We start from the raw sequence: 17042 nt of genomic DNA, 5'->3' as shown, positions 1-17042 counted from the left end.
CACTGGAGTGTGGCAAGCAGAGCTGAATTCTCATCAATCTCGTGAAGGAAGGCAATACATCTGATCTACTGAATAGTTTCAAGCCACTGCTTCAATAATTCAAAGTATGTAGTTGCAGTCCATTTGCTGCAATGGTGGCTGCATCAGTGTTTATAATCTGATGCACTGAATATTCAACCATGAACTGATCCTCATCTTCCATATTGCAAATACCCAATTTTCTTATGTCATTACCTTAATCTTTAATTTATAGGAAGAATGTGGAATTTTAACAATTTTTTTTCAGAAAAAGAATGTTATCTAGAGTGACTGTAACCTTATTCCATACTGTAACTTCAGAGGAGTTTACTTTTTTTAGTTAGGAGAATTATTTGAAATCATGAGCCCAGGTCAATTATATTTCCAAGATGCTAAGACAATTTGTAAACAACTTCACATAAATGAAGACCCTGCTATAATCACAGACTACCTTGCAAAGAAACTCCTTGAGTTTTGAGAGAAATTTTTAGAGAATAATAATGGCATAATTAAAAAACTGTAAGTCACGTTATGAAATAGATAAGAATTTCCATGCTTTAAAAAAGAAGATCTGAACTTTAAATTTCAAAGTAGTAAAGTTATTAACTTCAAAAGATAGTAAATAACAGAAATTGTAATTTGAAGTCAAAATTGTAATATTTGGCTTTAACCTCACTAAATGAAACCCAATGTTTAATCAAGCTCATTGCTGAACTTTTCCTGATAATTATAATTTTCTTGTGTCTATTTCCTCTGAATTTATCTCCAGTGATAGCCTCTGGTATTAGCTTCAAATCTTCTCCTTCCTTCTTTTACTTCCAAAGCACTTGCCAGCCCTTAATTTCCTCCATGAATCATTACTTTTCTCCCTGTTTGTTTTTAAACATTGTTTCTAGAAGACTATTATTAGATATATCACTAATAATAGCATACAAGTTCTTTACAGACCTGTTGTATTATAGATTTGAACATTTAAGAAGTGCCTAGGTTTTAGTTATTTGTTTGTTTGTTTTTGTTTTCTTTTTTTTTTTTTACCAGAATAGATATTGAAATTACAGGTGGGAATCAAAATCAATTTACATTCCAGTAACATCATATATTATTTTTTTAAAACATATTTTGAAATAACTTAAGACTGACAAGAAGTTACAAAAATAGTACAAAGATTTCCTGTGCATCCTTCACCCAGCTTTCTCCAATAACGTATTACATAACCATACTAAATTATTAAACCAGGACATAGTTATTGGTATAATATTATTAACTAAACTACAGAGCTTGTTCAGATTTCATCAGTTTTCCCATGCACTCCTTTCTTTATTTTTTTTTTGTATGTGTAGTTCTATGAAATTTTATCACATGTATAGATCTATATAACCATCTCCACAATAAAGTTACAGAACTGTTCTGTCACTACAAAGAAAGCCCTCATGCCAACCCTTTATTGTCATACCCTCTCCCCAGTCCCAACCTCTGGCAATGACTGATTTGTTCTTCATCACTGTAATTTTGTCATCCAGTGTTATATAAATGGAACCCTACAGTAGGTAACTTTTTGAGATTGGCTTCTTTCACTCAGCATAAAACGCATGAAATCCATCTACGTTGTTGTATTAATAGTTCATTTCTTCTTATTGCTAAGTAGTTTCCATTGTATGGACAGTTTGTTTATCTATTCACCCACAGAAGGACATTTGGGTTGTTTCTAGTTTGGGGCTATTACAAATAACATGGCTATGAATATTTGCATACTGCTTTTTGTGTGGATATAAATTTTAATTTCTCTATGATAAATATCCAAGACTACAGTTGCTGGGTTGCATGGTTAGTGTATGTTTAACTGTATACAAAACTCCCAACTGTTTTCCAGAGTAGTTGTACCATTTTACATTCTCCTTCCAATGGATGATGGGTCTAGTGGCTTCACATCATTGCCAGCACTTGAAATTATCAGTATTTTTCATTTCAGTCATTCTGATGGGTATGTAATGATAGTTCATTGTGGCTTTAATTTGCATTTCCCTAATGGCTAATGATATTGGACATCTTTTCTTGTGCCTATTTTTCATCTGCATATCTTCATTGGTGAATTATCTATTAGATTCTTTTGTTCATTTCTTAATTGGGATTGTTTTTTTACTATTGAGTTTAAAGAGCTCTTTATATATTCGTCACATAAATCCTTTGTCAAATATGTGATTTGCAAATATTTTTTCCCAGTCAGTGGTTGATCTTCCCATCTTCTTAACAGGTTCATTCACACAGCAGAAGTTTTTAATTTTTATGAAGTCTAGTTTATTGAATTTTTTTCCTTGTTTCAGCATCATATATCAGAGCTCTTCATATAACTCTAGGTCACAAATATTTTCTTCTTTGTTTTCTTCTAAAAGCTTTATAGATTTTCATTTTACATTTAGATTTATAATCTATTTTGAGTTAATAATTTTATAAAAGGTAAGGTTTAGGTCAAGGTTCTTTTTCTTTTCTATTTACATGCAATTGTTACAACATTTATAAGAAAGACTATCTTTTCTCCATTGAGTTACTTTTTCATTTTTGTCAAAAATCAGTTGCACATACTTGTATGGATCTATTTCTGGTCCCTCTATATCATTCCATTGATCTATGTATTTATCTTACCTCTAATACCACACTGTCTTGATTACTATAGACATAATTCTTTATTATTTGTAACTTCTTAGATAAGAACATACTAAATAGTATTGCCATATATGTCTATGTCTACACTTGGTTGTGAAATAAGTCCTTGGTAGTGTGCATTCCGTCTCTTAGATATTTGGGAGGTTCATTCTCTGTAAATAAATACTCAATATGTCACTTAATACAATATTTAGTATAGTAGAGACTCAATACACATTAAGTCCTCCTTATTTCTCCTTCCCCTACAACACTTAATTGTCATACAAAATTAAAATATCTCATAGTGGTTAGTATTGTGGTCAGCAGATGACCCATTCCAAGACTTGAAATTTTAAAGCAGAAAGTCCAGGTGTGATTTTTCTAAAGTAACATTATCTGTTTGAGTTGTCAAAATCCAATTGTAAAGGCCAAGTAGAGTCATTCCATTAGGGAATGTGAAACCTGGAATTCCCTCAGAAATCCTCATTCCAGAGAAGGAGAGAGTAAGACTAAGGAGACAAATTTGTAATTTTCTGTGCTTTTTTTTGATGTGTCAAATATTAATACATTAATATTAACCTCAGAATGTATTTTTATTTTCCTCACCAAAATGAGTATCCATTATTTGTGTTACTAAACTCAGAGATAACTATTTATGTGTTCAAGATTATACACAGTGGATATCACTATAAAACATCTATAACTTCTAATCAGTCATTGGAGTTAAATGTCTATTAAAGGGTGAAAACTTTTGAGAATATGCTTCCTGGTAAATATAAATTTATATGAAACAAATGCTAAGCAAAATACAAAAATCAGAAGTATTAAGAAAATGGCTGTAATTTTCCTCTACATTTAGACTTCCTTGGTCACAAAATGTAAAAACTCAGTCTGGCAGAGACAGAAATGGAAAATATTCTAAAATGCTCTATTTTTACTATTTGAATAATAAACTACAGTCATGGAAAACACATTTAAGTAGCAAGATAATAACTACATGTTTAAATATATATATATATTTAAAGTACTTCAGTTAAAGTATTTAACATTGAACATACATGACTAAAAATTTTGGTGTAGCCCTAGGAAATACTTAAGGATTCTGAAAGTAAATTTTTAGTTCAAAAGTTTAAAACCAAACACAAATTATATGAACATATATTTGTAAATTATTTTTGTAAAAGAACATCATAGGCCTTTTGGAAACATTGGGAAAAAATCACTATGATATTTGTTGTATAGCAGTGAGGTTTTTTTTTTAATAAAAAAGAAATTGTGAAATTAACTAGTCCATGACAAAAGATACAGTACTAGCTATATATTATAAGTAAAACAAAATAAATATCTTTTCAGCCATTGTATTGGTAACAAACCTTCCTTTGAGTAGTTGGTAAAAGGATCAATACACTCCATGAGGAGGTTACAGTTTCTAAATTAAACTATAGCGTCACAACTTATAAAACACACTGTTGGTGCCACTGTTCTAGCTCAGCACTTTATGCCTGGCACAGTGTTATGAGCAATCATGCATTTAATAAGTGGTGTTTGACAATATTTAGAAATGACAATATCACCCTATTACTGTATTCCCACACACTTACAAAAAAGCTTTAGAGCTTGAAGAAAGGTTTTTTACATTTTATCTCCATTGATCCTCCTCACAACACTCAGACGTAGGCAGAATAGGGATTATTATCCTCATTTTGAATTACACAAACTGACGTGATTGTATTTATATTCGCAGGGTTTGGAGAAGCTCATACACCACTCAACTCCTACTTGTAATGAAGTTAGTAAAGAAGGTTTCATTATATAACAACATCAGAAGAGAACAAAAGACTACCTGACTTTTGGGGCTATTTAAATTTCAGTAGGCAATAGGTAGAAAAACATCAAGGATATTTGGTTCTTCTTAGATATACATACATTATTTAAATATTTATAATCTATTTATATTATTTTATATAATGTATAATATTGATACATAGTTTATATATTGTTAATATAAATCAACATGCCTCAGCTGGCCACTTCAGAGGAAGAGGCAATGGCTACAGCTAGCCTGGCAGTGGATGTCATTGCTTCAAGTTTTGGGCAGACAAAGGAAGGAGGGCACATTGTCTATGACCAACTTCCTACTCCCAGCTCACCAGATGAATCAGAAAATGAAGCATGTGTGAGAATTTAAGAAATACTGTGCATTGACATGTTTCACAATGGGCATTCAGAGTTGCAGGGCATTTGAGGAGACAGATATTAAGTGGTTGTCTGGGTCAATATTGCCCTAATGAGAACATCTGCACATTTTCACAATTGTAATGTTTCCCCTCTCTATTTTGGTGACCAATAACACTACTGTAAATGTATTTGGATTTGGGCAGTTCACGGGGTATTAATATGTTGTGATGCTGTGTAAATTTAAAGTCATAAACAGCATTTATTACCTTGGTAAAAAATGATTTATATTAATAATATAAAATATATTATAATGTATGAGTATTTATATTAACTAATATATAATGTATGTGATTTATAATATAGTATAAATATATTGGTTATGTTTTATGTAGATAAAGAGAGTTAATCTTTTGGTATATGAACCATGTTATAAACCGAAAATATGGACTTGCTTATAAGATACATTGGGTATTTTCTTACTCTTAAAATTTAATTCGATTTTATAACACATCTTTCCTAGGCATAAGAATTTTAAAAGAAAAGCATTAGTAACTATTTTGACAATTAAATCACAAGCATTAGAAAATTGATGTGAAAATATAATTTGCAATGTTTGTAAAATATGTATTCTTTGGTGACATGACTGGATTTAAGAGGCATTGCCATTTGCATTTTCTGTACTTAATATGTGATTGTGAGAGACTCTTACTTTGGGTCTTGAGGGAATTTGTGCTAGTTAAGAGAAAGTAAAACATTTTACTGTATAATGTGAATGACCCATAACTCATAGCTGCCCAAGGCTGATATTTAATTTATATAACGGACGCTTTGGCATTTTCACAATATTTTCAGGAAAGAACTTCATATAAAATACTTAAGTTTCATATTCAGAACACTTGGTATGCAGTGTATATCTGCTATTGTCTGGACCGACTATAAAAAATAAACAAAATAAAACCAATTGTTATGATTTATAGTCTGTTAAAAATACACACACAGGAGACATCATTTTGTGAATGTGCAGTGAATTTTCAGATAACTAAAGGAGAGTGTTTTAATATATATGGAATTGAACTAAGAAAAGATCTTTATTCTAATTTGAGCACTATATTGTGTAATTATAAAATATGGCACTAGAAAAATTGATTCCTATTAATTCTCATTAGAAAGTAATTGATGGGGAGAAGTTTTATGTTATGGCTTAGGAGATAATTTGAGATAATTCATGGATTTCAATCATCCTGTACTATCTTTGTTATTATAGAAAATTATCTCTAACATTATCCACATGTACATTATATTTGTTTCTTTGACAGTTAATTTAACCAATAGCAGAGGTATATTTAACATATTATCCATATTATAATAAAGAGAGTGGGGAAAGGGAGAAAAGGAGAGGGGAGGGAAGGGAAAGAAGACAGTCAATAATTACTGAATGTTTACAAACTAGGCATTTTTCATCATATAACTCATGTAGCCCTTCAAGTGAGTCATTTTTATCAATGATTTTTTACATAGGGAATCTGTTTATTTGTGGGTTTTTTTGAGACAGAGTCTCACTCTGTTGCCCAGGCTAGAGTACTGTGGCATTAGCCTAGCTCACAGCAACCTCAAACTCCTGGGCTCAAGCAATCCTTCTGCCTCAGCTTCCTGAGTAGCTGGGACTACAGGTATGTGCCACCATGCCCTGCTAAATTTTTCTATATATTTTTAGTTGGCCAATTAATTTCTTTCTATTTTTAGTAGAGACGGGGGTCTCCCTCTTGCTCAGGCTGGTTTCAAACTCCTAACCAGGCGATCCTCCTGCTTCAGCCTCCCAGAGTGCTAGGATTACAGGCGTGAGCCACTGCACCCCGCCTACATAGGGAGTCTGAAGCCTAGAGACAGGGCTAGTATCACGGACGTGTGAACTCTGCAGCCACACAGAGCCCCACTTAGAGAAGCTTCCATGCTGGCTTGTCACCATCTTGAAATTTTTAAAAAATTTTGAACAAGGAGCCCCACATTTTTTTCTTGTACTAGGCCCTGCAAATTATGTACCTGGCCTTGCCTCTTTCCCCAGATTAAGATTTAAACACAGGTCTGTGTCGCTCCAAAGCACAAGTCCAGAATAAAACAAGTGCTTTGCTCCTCTCCACTTACACTGTCAAATTGAAGTTCTTGAACTATTTATTTAGCAGAGAGGCTGAAAGATTTGGGGAGAGGAAGGAGGAAGGAGAAAGATCCCTAATAGCAATGCCCAGCTTTTCCTCTTTTGCCTTCAAACTGACATGTCTCCCATAGAAACCAAAGCCCTACACACCAATTTTCTCCATCTCTTTACATTTTCATTCATGTCTTGGTGTCCCTTATATTCTGGAGTCTCAGGGCACCTGCACAGCTGGCCCAGCCTTTAATCAGCTTCTGTTAAATCACATGCCCTTTCCGTTACACAAGGTTGTATCTCCTAATCAAAGGTTATTTGTAACTCTCCGGGCAAAACGTAAGGACTTGTGCTTAGATGGATCCTTGTCTCTGGGCTTTGAACCATGCCTTAAGTTATTTAGGCTACAAACAAATGAAGTCAAACATGAGTCAAAGCCTATCCTAATCTTCGGCTACTCAGAGCCTCAGCCTGGGAGCAGACTAAATATTGGCCAGCATCTATACCGTGTTTCCCCGAAAATAAGACGGGGTCTTATATTTATTTTTCCTCAAGAAGACACCCTAGGGCTTATTTTCAGGGGATGTGTTATTTTTTTTAAGTACTGTACAAAAATCTACATTTATTCAAATATAGTTAGGTTGTCTTCTTCTGGAACATCATCATAACTCTCCAAACCCCAAATTCCATCCTGAATTTCTTGCGACTCTATTTCCCTTAGAACCATGGCCCCAATGTCTCATGTCGAGCAATAGAGCTCTCATGGGGCGGATGAGAAGGGCTGCTTGTCTTCTTTACCGCAGAGGAAATGCATGGGTTGTGCAGAGCCGCTGCGAAGCCACGCCCATCACTGGGTCTTATTTTTGGGTAGGGCTTATATTGTGCAAATGCTTAGAAATCCTGCTAGGGCTTATTTTATGAGTAGGTCTTATTTTCAGGGAAACACTGTACTTATTCTATTTTTGTTGTCCATCCCTTCTTTCTTTCTATTCTTTCTACCTCAAACATTTATTAAGTACTGAGTATGTGCCAGGTACTTAGGTAGATAATGCAGATAGAAAATTAATGAAGTGTGGTCCCTGCTTTGAAACAGAGTAAAGCAGTGACATGGGTCAAATATCATGTGGAAGCATGGAGGAAAGAACAATCCAGTACATCTGGGAAAAAGTGAAAAGGCTCCTTTGAATACATGATTTGAGCCAGATCTTAATGAGTAAAGCAGAGTTTGCTAAACCAAAGGATTCCCCAGATTTCATCCTCCACGAGGATATGAGCTTTTTGTGTTGTCCACTTAGCAGACTCACTGGCCCATAGCAGTCTCTCAAAATGTATTTCTGATCAATGGGATAGAGCAGCGCATTATTGGGGAAAGTGAGAAGATTGGAGACATCCAAGGAACAGAGAAAAGTTTAATGAAACAGAAGTTGGAGCAGAAGAAGGAAAAGAAAACGAGGCTGGAAAGATTTTGCCCATATTAAGTATGGCTCCATGTGCCACATTAATGATTTCATGTGAGGAAAAAATGAGGAAGTAGAGAGAAGTATTTAAGCAAATGAGTGGCGAGATCAGCTATTCCCAGGCTAGCATTAGAAAAGGTAAAATATCAGGGTAGGTTTTGATTGGTATAATCAGTTCCATCCATTTTAGAGGCAGCTGAAGTGCTTGGTATCCCTTATCAAATCTTTTCAAATGATAATATTAGCTCTGCTTTGGTCTAATCCTATGACTAGGTTAAGGCAAAGCCTGAGAAAAATAGCTTATCTTTGATTATGTAATGCCTATTTAAACAACAAGCTATAGATTCTCAAGAACATTACTTGCAAGCTAACCAGTGAGCCTCCTACAGGTTCATGGACAAAGACACAAAACAGAAACAAAATTCCTGCATATGAGACAAAGGCCTTTGTTACTCACTACTCATGGCACAGAAATTAACATGAGACTTATGTTCACATTGGTTTGCTACCCTTGTAATTTGAGAGACCCCTATGGATACATGCAGTGGGATTGTGTCACAGATGAAGAACCGTGAGCTCAGGGGACCCTAATCTTTTGTACTAGAATGAAAGCAAACCTGCCAGACTTTTGCCCTGGAGGGAGACATTATCTTTATTACAGTGGACAGTAAACAAACCTGCTCTTTGTCCCATTGGGAGATGCTATCTCTTCTAAGGCTGTTTGCCACACAACCATGCTTAAAAAGATAGTCCAGCTCAAAGACAGTCGCTGTGTGCACTGTTATACTGAATGGCCTCATTGTTCTTTTTAAGAAATTGAAAAAAAATATTAAGGATTAGGACTAGATTTAATTGACTACTCTTACTACCTTAGGTTCAAACTACTTATTTAAAAACTAATGTATAATATTAATTCTTCAGAAGAAATCTTTACTGTTCGTTTTCAAATATGCAAGTATAAATATTTAATGTAACTGTCAGTAAATTATTATAAGGAGAGCTCAGGTAGATGCGGATATATAGATTTGATTCTAAAAGTAAGTGATCTGGAAAAACAAATGCATCTAAGGAGTACATTAAAAGTATATGTCAAATTAGGCATCAAATAATACCACTCAAATAATTTATATGGTCTCTAATGCATAATACACTAATCGTATTAACAGTACATTGTTTTAGTGTTATAATTAATACTCCATAAAGGCATTAATTAGCTTATAATATCTGTAATTGATTTAATATGACTTTAGTATCACAAATAGATCTGAATAAAAACACCAATAAATGTTCACTTCTAGAAAGCAGCATAATTTAATAAATAAAAAGGCTAGTCACTTAAAAGTTGAATTTTTAAAATAATATGCTTTACATATTTGCAAGTATACTCTATGACTTTTGGAACTATGAATTCAGGTTTTCCAAGTTTGATAATTGTAGAAAAGAGTTAAATAGCTGGATACATGGGGTGATGGTAAATTTTTTAAAAATTATAATATTGCTTCTATATAAATATGGATAATAGCAAATTAAATCATTATGGGAAGTTAGAGTATAACCTGTGACTTTACCTTTTTCTTTTCTTTTGGTCAAGTGAAACAGTGGGAGTGGAGAAGGAACAAAAGAAATCTGTAACTGGTTGTGGACCCTTTTTTTAATCAAAGAAGGAAAAGTGTTTTCATTCTTAAATTTTTTTCCATGTTAAATTTTCTTTTTTATTATTAAATCCAATCTAAATAAGGACATGCAAGATGGTTTTATGAAGCAAATATTTATACTTTCATAAATGTAACTATTTTGCAGCAGGTTGAATTCATTTCACAATTATTTCTGCTCCAGCTTCACTTCATCCCCTCCCTCCCTTGCTTCTGGCCCTTTCCTCTCTATTCTCTTCTTCCTCCTCCTCCTTCTACTATTTCTGAGCATAACACACATGCAGTACTCAAATATTAAGCATATAATAGCACCATGAATTTTAGAAATATGTGTATACTCAGGTAACCATAACCAGATCAAAATGTAAACCACTTCTAGTACCCTAGAAAGTTCCCTTGTGTCCTCTTCCAGTCAATATCCCCTGCCAAAAAGCAATCACCATTCTGAGTCCAATAGTCCAATCTCTGTAGGGTAGTTTTGCCTGATCTTGAACTTCATTAGAAAGTCTTTTGTGTCAGGCTTTTTTGTTCAACATTAGGTCTATAAAATTAATCCATTTTATTACATGTAGCAGCTATAATGTGTTCATTTTTATTGCTACATAGTATTTCTTTATATGAACATACCACAATTTATTTACCTACTCTGTTATTGATGGACATTTGAATTTTTTTACATTTTTGGCCCTTATTAATAAAGCCGATATGAACATTCTTGACATTTCTTTTGGTGGACATATGCATTCATTTCCACAAGGTATATACCTGGGAACAGAATTGCCGTGTCAGATGGTAGATGTGTGTTTATCTTCCGTAGATATTGCTGAAGAGTTTTACAAAGTAGCTGTACTGGTTTACATCCCATCAGCACAGTCTGAGAGTTCTGACTGCTCTAGATTCACCCCAATACTTGGTATTACCAGTCTTTAATTTTAACTATTTCAGCGGGTGTGAAATGATACCTATTGTGGTTTCAATTTGTATCTCCCTAATGACTAATGATATTGAGCACATTTTCATATATTTGTTGACCATTTGTATATCCTGTTTTGTAAAGTGCTTGTCCAAATACATTGCCCAGGTTTTAAAGTTGAGTTTTTGATCTTTCATTATTTGATTTGTAGGAATGTATTATACATTCTGGAGATGAGTTCTTTGTCAGATATATATATTGCAAATATCTTTTCTCACTCTTTGTCTTGGCTTTCTAATGTCTTGTGTCTCAATAAATAGAGGCTCTCACTGTCAATGAAGTCTTATTTGCCAATCTCTTTTTTACTATTAGTGCTTTTTGTGTTTTAAGAAATCATTGCCTACCCTGAAGGCATGAAAATATTCTTCTATAAGCCTTATTGTCTTATTTTTCACATTTAATTTAAGGGCCCATCTAAAATTGATTTCTTTTGTATGATATGAGATAGGGGTCAAGGTTCACTTTTACTTATATGAATATAAATTAACCTAGCACCATTTATTGAAATGATCACTCTTTCTTCTGTGCACTATAATGGCATTTTGTTATAGGTAATTAAAAAGTAGCTATATAGGTTGAGTCTTTGTCAAAATTATATACTCTAATCCTTCTGTCTATTCTTGTACCAATTCCACACTTTTAACTGCAGTAACTTCATAATAAATCTTCATATCCAGTAGTGTAAGCCCATTAGCTTTCCTCTTTTTCATAATTACTTGCTTTTGGCTATTTGCATTTCAAATTAAAATTTAGAATTAGCTTATCAATACACATACAACTTGATTGGGAATGCAAAATTGTTTCTTTGGGTTGTAATGAAAAAACCAAGTAAAAATATTTTGTTTCTTGGTATATCCCTGTAATGGTTAATTTTATGTTGTTAACTTCACTAGTAGATAGGGAGCCAAGATTAAACCTTATTTCTGGGTGTGTCTGTGAGGGTGTTTCCAGGCAAGATTAGCATTTGAATTAGTGAACTCAGTAAAGTAGACTGCCTTCTCCAATGTGGGTGGGCATCATCCAATCCTTTGAGGGCCTGAATAGAACAAAAAGGTAGGAAAGGGGGAGACTTTTTTCTCTCTGCCTGACTGCTTGAGCCAGGATATCAGTGTTCTGCTTTTGATTGGGATGTACACCATCAGCTCTCCAATTCTCATAACTACAAAACTGGCTTTCCCGAGTCTCTAGCTTATAGAAGATACATAGTAGGACTTCTCAGCCTCCATAATCTCATGAGCCAATTTCTTATAACAAATCATACCTATGCAAAGGTCCTGAGGCAGGAACATTTTTAAAAAATCAAAATAAATCATATGTAGACACACACACACACACACACACACACACACACATACACACACACTTTCTCTTGGTTCTGCATTTCTGGAGGACCTTAATAATATAAAACCTAGCAAATTAAGTTGTAATTAGGATTTGGAATAGGGGAGAAAGAGAGAGATGGCACAAATATAAAGCTATTCCTACAGATATGATAATGATGACTGCATCAAATGTTAACAACCTTTCCTTTCTAGAAATATATAAAATTATTTATATATTAATAGTCTTGGAGACAGGTTTGATTCATCTTAGAAATTTCTGAATGTTCACATCTCCCCCACACCCCAAGCATTAGATAATGTCCCATCATCCTGCTTCACAATTAACATTGATCCATTGATGTAGACTGGTCATTTCCATCTTAATATAATGAAAATTGAATATAAATAAATAGAGTTGTATTCATTGTTGTTATACCTAGTGGTATTGTAACAGTTGTTAAAATTCTTTAGAAATTTTATAATTGTTATTTATGTTGTTAATGTCTTTCCTTGTTTACCTACAACAGACTTCAAGTGTACACAAAAGAAATTAAATGAGAGGTTCTACTTTTTTAAAAAAGTTCCCATGTGAAGTAACTACAGTGTAATGATTAAGTAGGATCAGAACATTGCAGGAAAGTGGACATCTCTAGAAAGATTAGATCATTTTATAAGAAAGAGGTCTGTATATTAGCGTTCACACGATAAGAGACTCAACTAATAAGTGAAGTTTGCAGAATGTTGCATCTATGTCTATTAGAAAGAAACAATTAACTTGGGGATATATAAGTTATTAAGCCTCCTAAAGATTAGGATTGGAATTTATTTCATTTAACACATCTGTAAATAAAACAGAAAAGAGGGTAATAAAACCTCAAATTCTGCAGAGAGCACCTAGCTTGACCAAATATAGAAAGATAAACAAGTACATAAACTTTGGAAAGAATTATTGACACTGTTTAGGCTATAAAGTGTTTCATTTTTTCATAGAGACAAAGGGGGAAATTATAAAATAATATACCTATGTTATTTTAATCTGAATTTACTCATTTTTGATTCAGGACTTCAGATTCATTCTAGATTGACTCCTGAGGTCAATTTTAAAGGCATCTTTGAGGAGGTTGGGGAGAGAATAGGTGGCTGAGAAGAATGGGGATCAAATTCTAAACTTAGATTACATGAAGGAAGAGCTGCAGCCAAGAAGAGAAAAAGAGAATATTTACAGAATAAAGAACAAATAGCGGTGCCAAAACTAAGGCAATGTAAATAGTATGTCACAGGCACTAAGGTAGGAAGAAATATAAAGTAAATATGATCAACAATGTCCTATGTGGCAGAGAAATAAAAAGAATGGAAACTGTGAAGGGCTAATGTCTTGCTATTTATCAGGTCATCAGTGATAGTGACTATGAAATATATTAAATAAGTAGAACATTTAAGTACAAAAGTAAGAAAGGTTTTAATCAAAATTTATAATATGAAAGATATGAAAAGGGTAACTCACACAGATTTGTTCACTGAGTCCTGTAGACTCCACCCGAATGGGGCATCCTTTGAGGTTTAAAAGAAGAAACGTGAAACAAGTAAATAGTACTAGAACTTTATATAATGGATATGAGGTTATGGAAATGCATTACTTCAACCTTCAGTATAGGTCGAAAAAAATGTATTTAAAAAGGTTTAGACACATGCATGGATGGCAGATTTCTGATGAGTTCTTGAGGAAACGTCTCAGCATTTTGCTGTTAACATAATGGAGGGCAGACATGCCCTCTCACAATCACTTGTTTATATTGTTTTGGGGACAGAATTCTCTAGCTAGTAAAGCTGAGCTGCGTACCAACACGACATCTCTTATTAGTTTGTGTGTGAATAATTGCATATTTTTAAAAAAATATATAGAAAAAATTACAAATCTCTCACACTAAAAATAAGCAGTTGCTTAGATCCCCTGGGGAAATGCTGCTTGATAAATTAAAGATGAATCAATGAGTACTGCAAAAATAAAAGAGCTACAATAATAACACAGAACTGATCTTTCTAATCCATAGGGAAAGAAATAAAGGGTTTTCTACTTTTTTTCTTTTTAAATTAAAAAGGCTTAAAAAATATTCACTTAGCAGAATTACCAGCAATTATTGTTGTATTTCATTATAGATATATTAAATTAAAACTTTTTTTCAAATTAGAAACACCAGATAACTTTAATTCTAAGGAATTCAGTGTATTTTACAGACATCAAAATTTAATTACTGGTAAGATTTTTAGCAAAATTGTTATGTAATAAGAGATCACATCTGTTTTACAAATCGAGAAATTGAAAATCAATAGCTTGTTCTGAGTTGCCTACTCACTGCCACCATTCAAATTTCATTTTGTTGGACAAAGCAGAGAGAGTGGGATAAAATCCTTTAACAGAGGGATTTAGAAGATTTAAGTGGCATTCAGTCTAACATGGGCTCCATGGTAACCATACGGGCTATGCAAGCTGTTCACTGAATAGCCAAAACATTTAGGTAGACAGGATGTCAAGCCAAGCAACTTTGAAATGTGAACACTTTGTCTTGGCATGAAATCCAAGCTTTAAGCACAAGTGCCTTGGTGAAGTCCTCCATTTTTTGGCTAGTCTAGACAATGTGAATCACTTAAAATCTGAAGTTATCAGAAAATTGCCCTTTCTAGTGCAAACTCTTTCCAGTTCTGGAGAGTAGGTATTGTTTTAACTCTGCTGTTGGATAAAATTTTGGAGGGCAGCTGGCATGTTCTTCTCCACTTAGCCAGCTAAGGCAATCCAGCCAGGGGCAATTTGTTGTGCTCAGAAATTGGGACACCTGAGGTACAAGCAAAATGCCACTGATATTTAAGCAGAACACAAATAAGACTAAGATCTATCCCACTGGCTAGAATGATCTGTACTTGTACAGTTCCTGTGTCATCAATTCATGCAATAATCTAGGTGTCCATCTATTCAAGTTACAATGAGCTCCTCCTCCTGTACCAGAACCTGTGCTGTAAGGCGACTGTGGGCTTGCAGGAGGGGAAAACATTACTTAAAGGATGACTATGATATGAAGAGCTCCAGTTCTAATCAGGAAAGTGCAGAAGGGGAGACAGACACTACAGAACAGAGTGCATATCCCTTATCCAAAATGCTTGGGACCAACAGCATTTTGGATTTAGAATTTTTTTGGAGATTGGAATATTTGCACATACATAATGAGATGTCTCAGGGATGGAACCCAAGTCTAAACAGGAAATTCATATGTGTGTCATATGAACCTTATACATATAGCTTGAAGGTATTTTTTTTTTTTTTTTTTTGCCTTTGGGGATGCTGAATAAACTATATGCTGTGCACCTGTGTTTTGACTATGACCCATCACATGAGGTCAGGTGTGGAATTTTTCACTTGTGGCATTATATTGGTGCTCAAAAAGTATCGGATTTTGGAGGATTTTAGATTTTTGGGTTAGGTATGCTTTACTTGCGTAACATGATGAGTGCTCTGAGAGAAGGAAATACAAATCACTAGAAAAGCAGTAAGGAGGGAGTAACTCTATGTTCGGAAGATGTTTGGTAGATGCAAAGAGAAATAAAATTTTGGAAATTGAGTTGGAGCTTTTGTGCAAAAAGAAGTAAGGATAGGGGTGATGGAGTTGAGGAGGTCTAGAGGTCTTTCCAGACTGAAGAAAATATAGAGAATTCTGTCTTTTATACTTGCTTGGTCTTTCCCTTTTTATATCACAAGTATTTTGAGGGCAAAGAGCATGACTTAAGCATTGTTCTATCCTTTATAATATCTAGTCCAGGCCATTGGATCTAGTAGTTATTCAATAAATGGGTATATTTTCAATAATTGAAGTTCATATGATTTCTATATCTACCATTTTCACAAATGTGAGTATTTTCTCCATCATTAATAGGATATTGCATTTTAGTCGAATAATATAATACTTTTTGTTCAGTTGGGTCTTAGAGATTAATGGCTCTGATCATGTGTGAGAGCCTCTTTATCAGAAAAAGCCTTTTGTTACATTTCTAACTTGAAATAAATTACCTGAAATTTCAATTTGTCTTGAATTCTTCTGCGTTCTATGGAGGTCACGTTCTGTCACCCTTGAACAGCGGCGGTTTTGACAGAACCTGTCTCAATAAGGAAAAGGTGGAGCAGTCAGCGAGATAGGATCCTCAGTACGGTCCTGAGGCCTGGGGTCCTGATCACTCCCCTCCCACCTGGAGAAAGGATGGATGGTCTCATTTCTCTGAGCCCTTTGCAAAACAAGAGTCCTTCCCACCCCACTCCAATATTCATACAGTAGCAATACCAGGAATAAAAGACAGACATGTATAAAACAAGGCATATATAAAATGACTCCTAATTAGAAGAGTTTTCATAACTTTTCAGCAGAGAAATATACCCCAATCACCCAGCTATTTTGCCACTGGAAATTAGCTGATTTGGTACGTAATTTCAGACAATGAATGTATGAAGTCAGTTAAATCAGCCTCCTTTATACATAATTATCTTTCAAGACATCCCTCTCAGATTGTATATGAAAATAGTTTGATGTATGAATATGTAACTAAAAAGATACCTATTGTATTGTATACACATTTTTATTTTCTGTATATCATGATGTTTTGACATCTTTAACAAAA

Source organism: Microcebus murinus, chromosome 2, assembly GCF_040939455.1.
Source record: "Microcebus murinus isolate Inina chromosome 2, M.murinus_Inina_mat1.0, whole genome shotgun sequence".
Lineage (NCBI taxonomy): Eukaryota > Metazoa > Chordata > Mammalia > Primates > Cheirogaleidae > Microcebus > Microcebus murinus.
Note: the sequence above shows the minus strand (reverse complement) of the source record.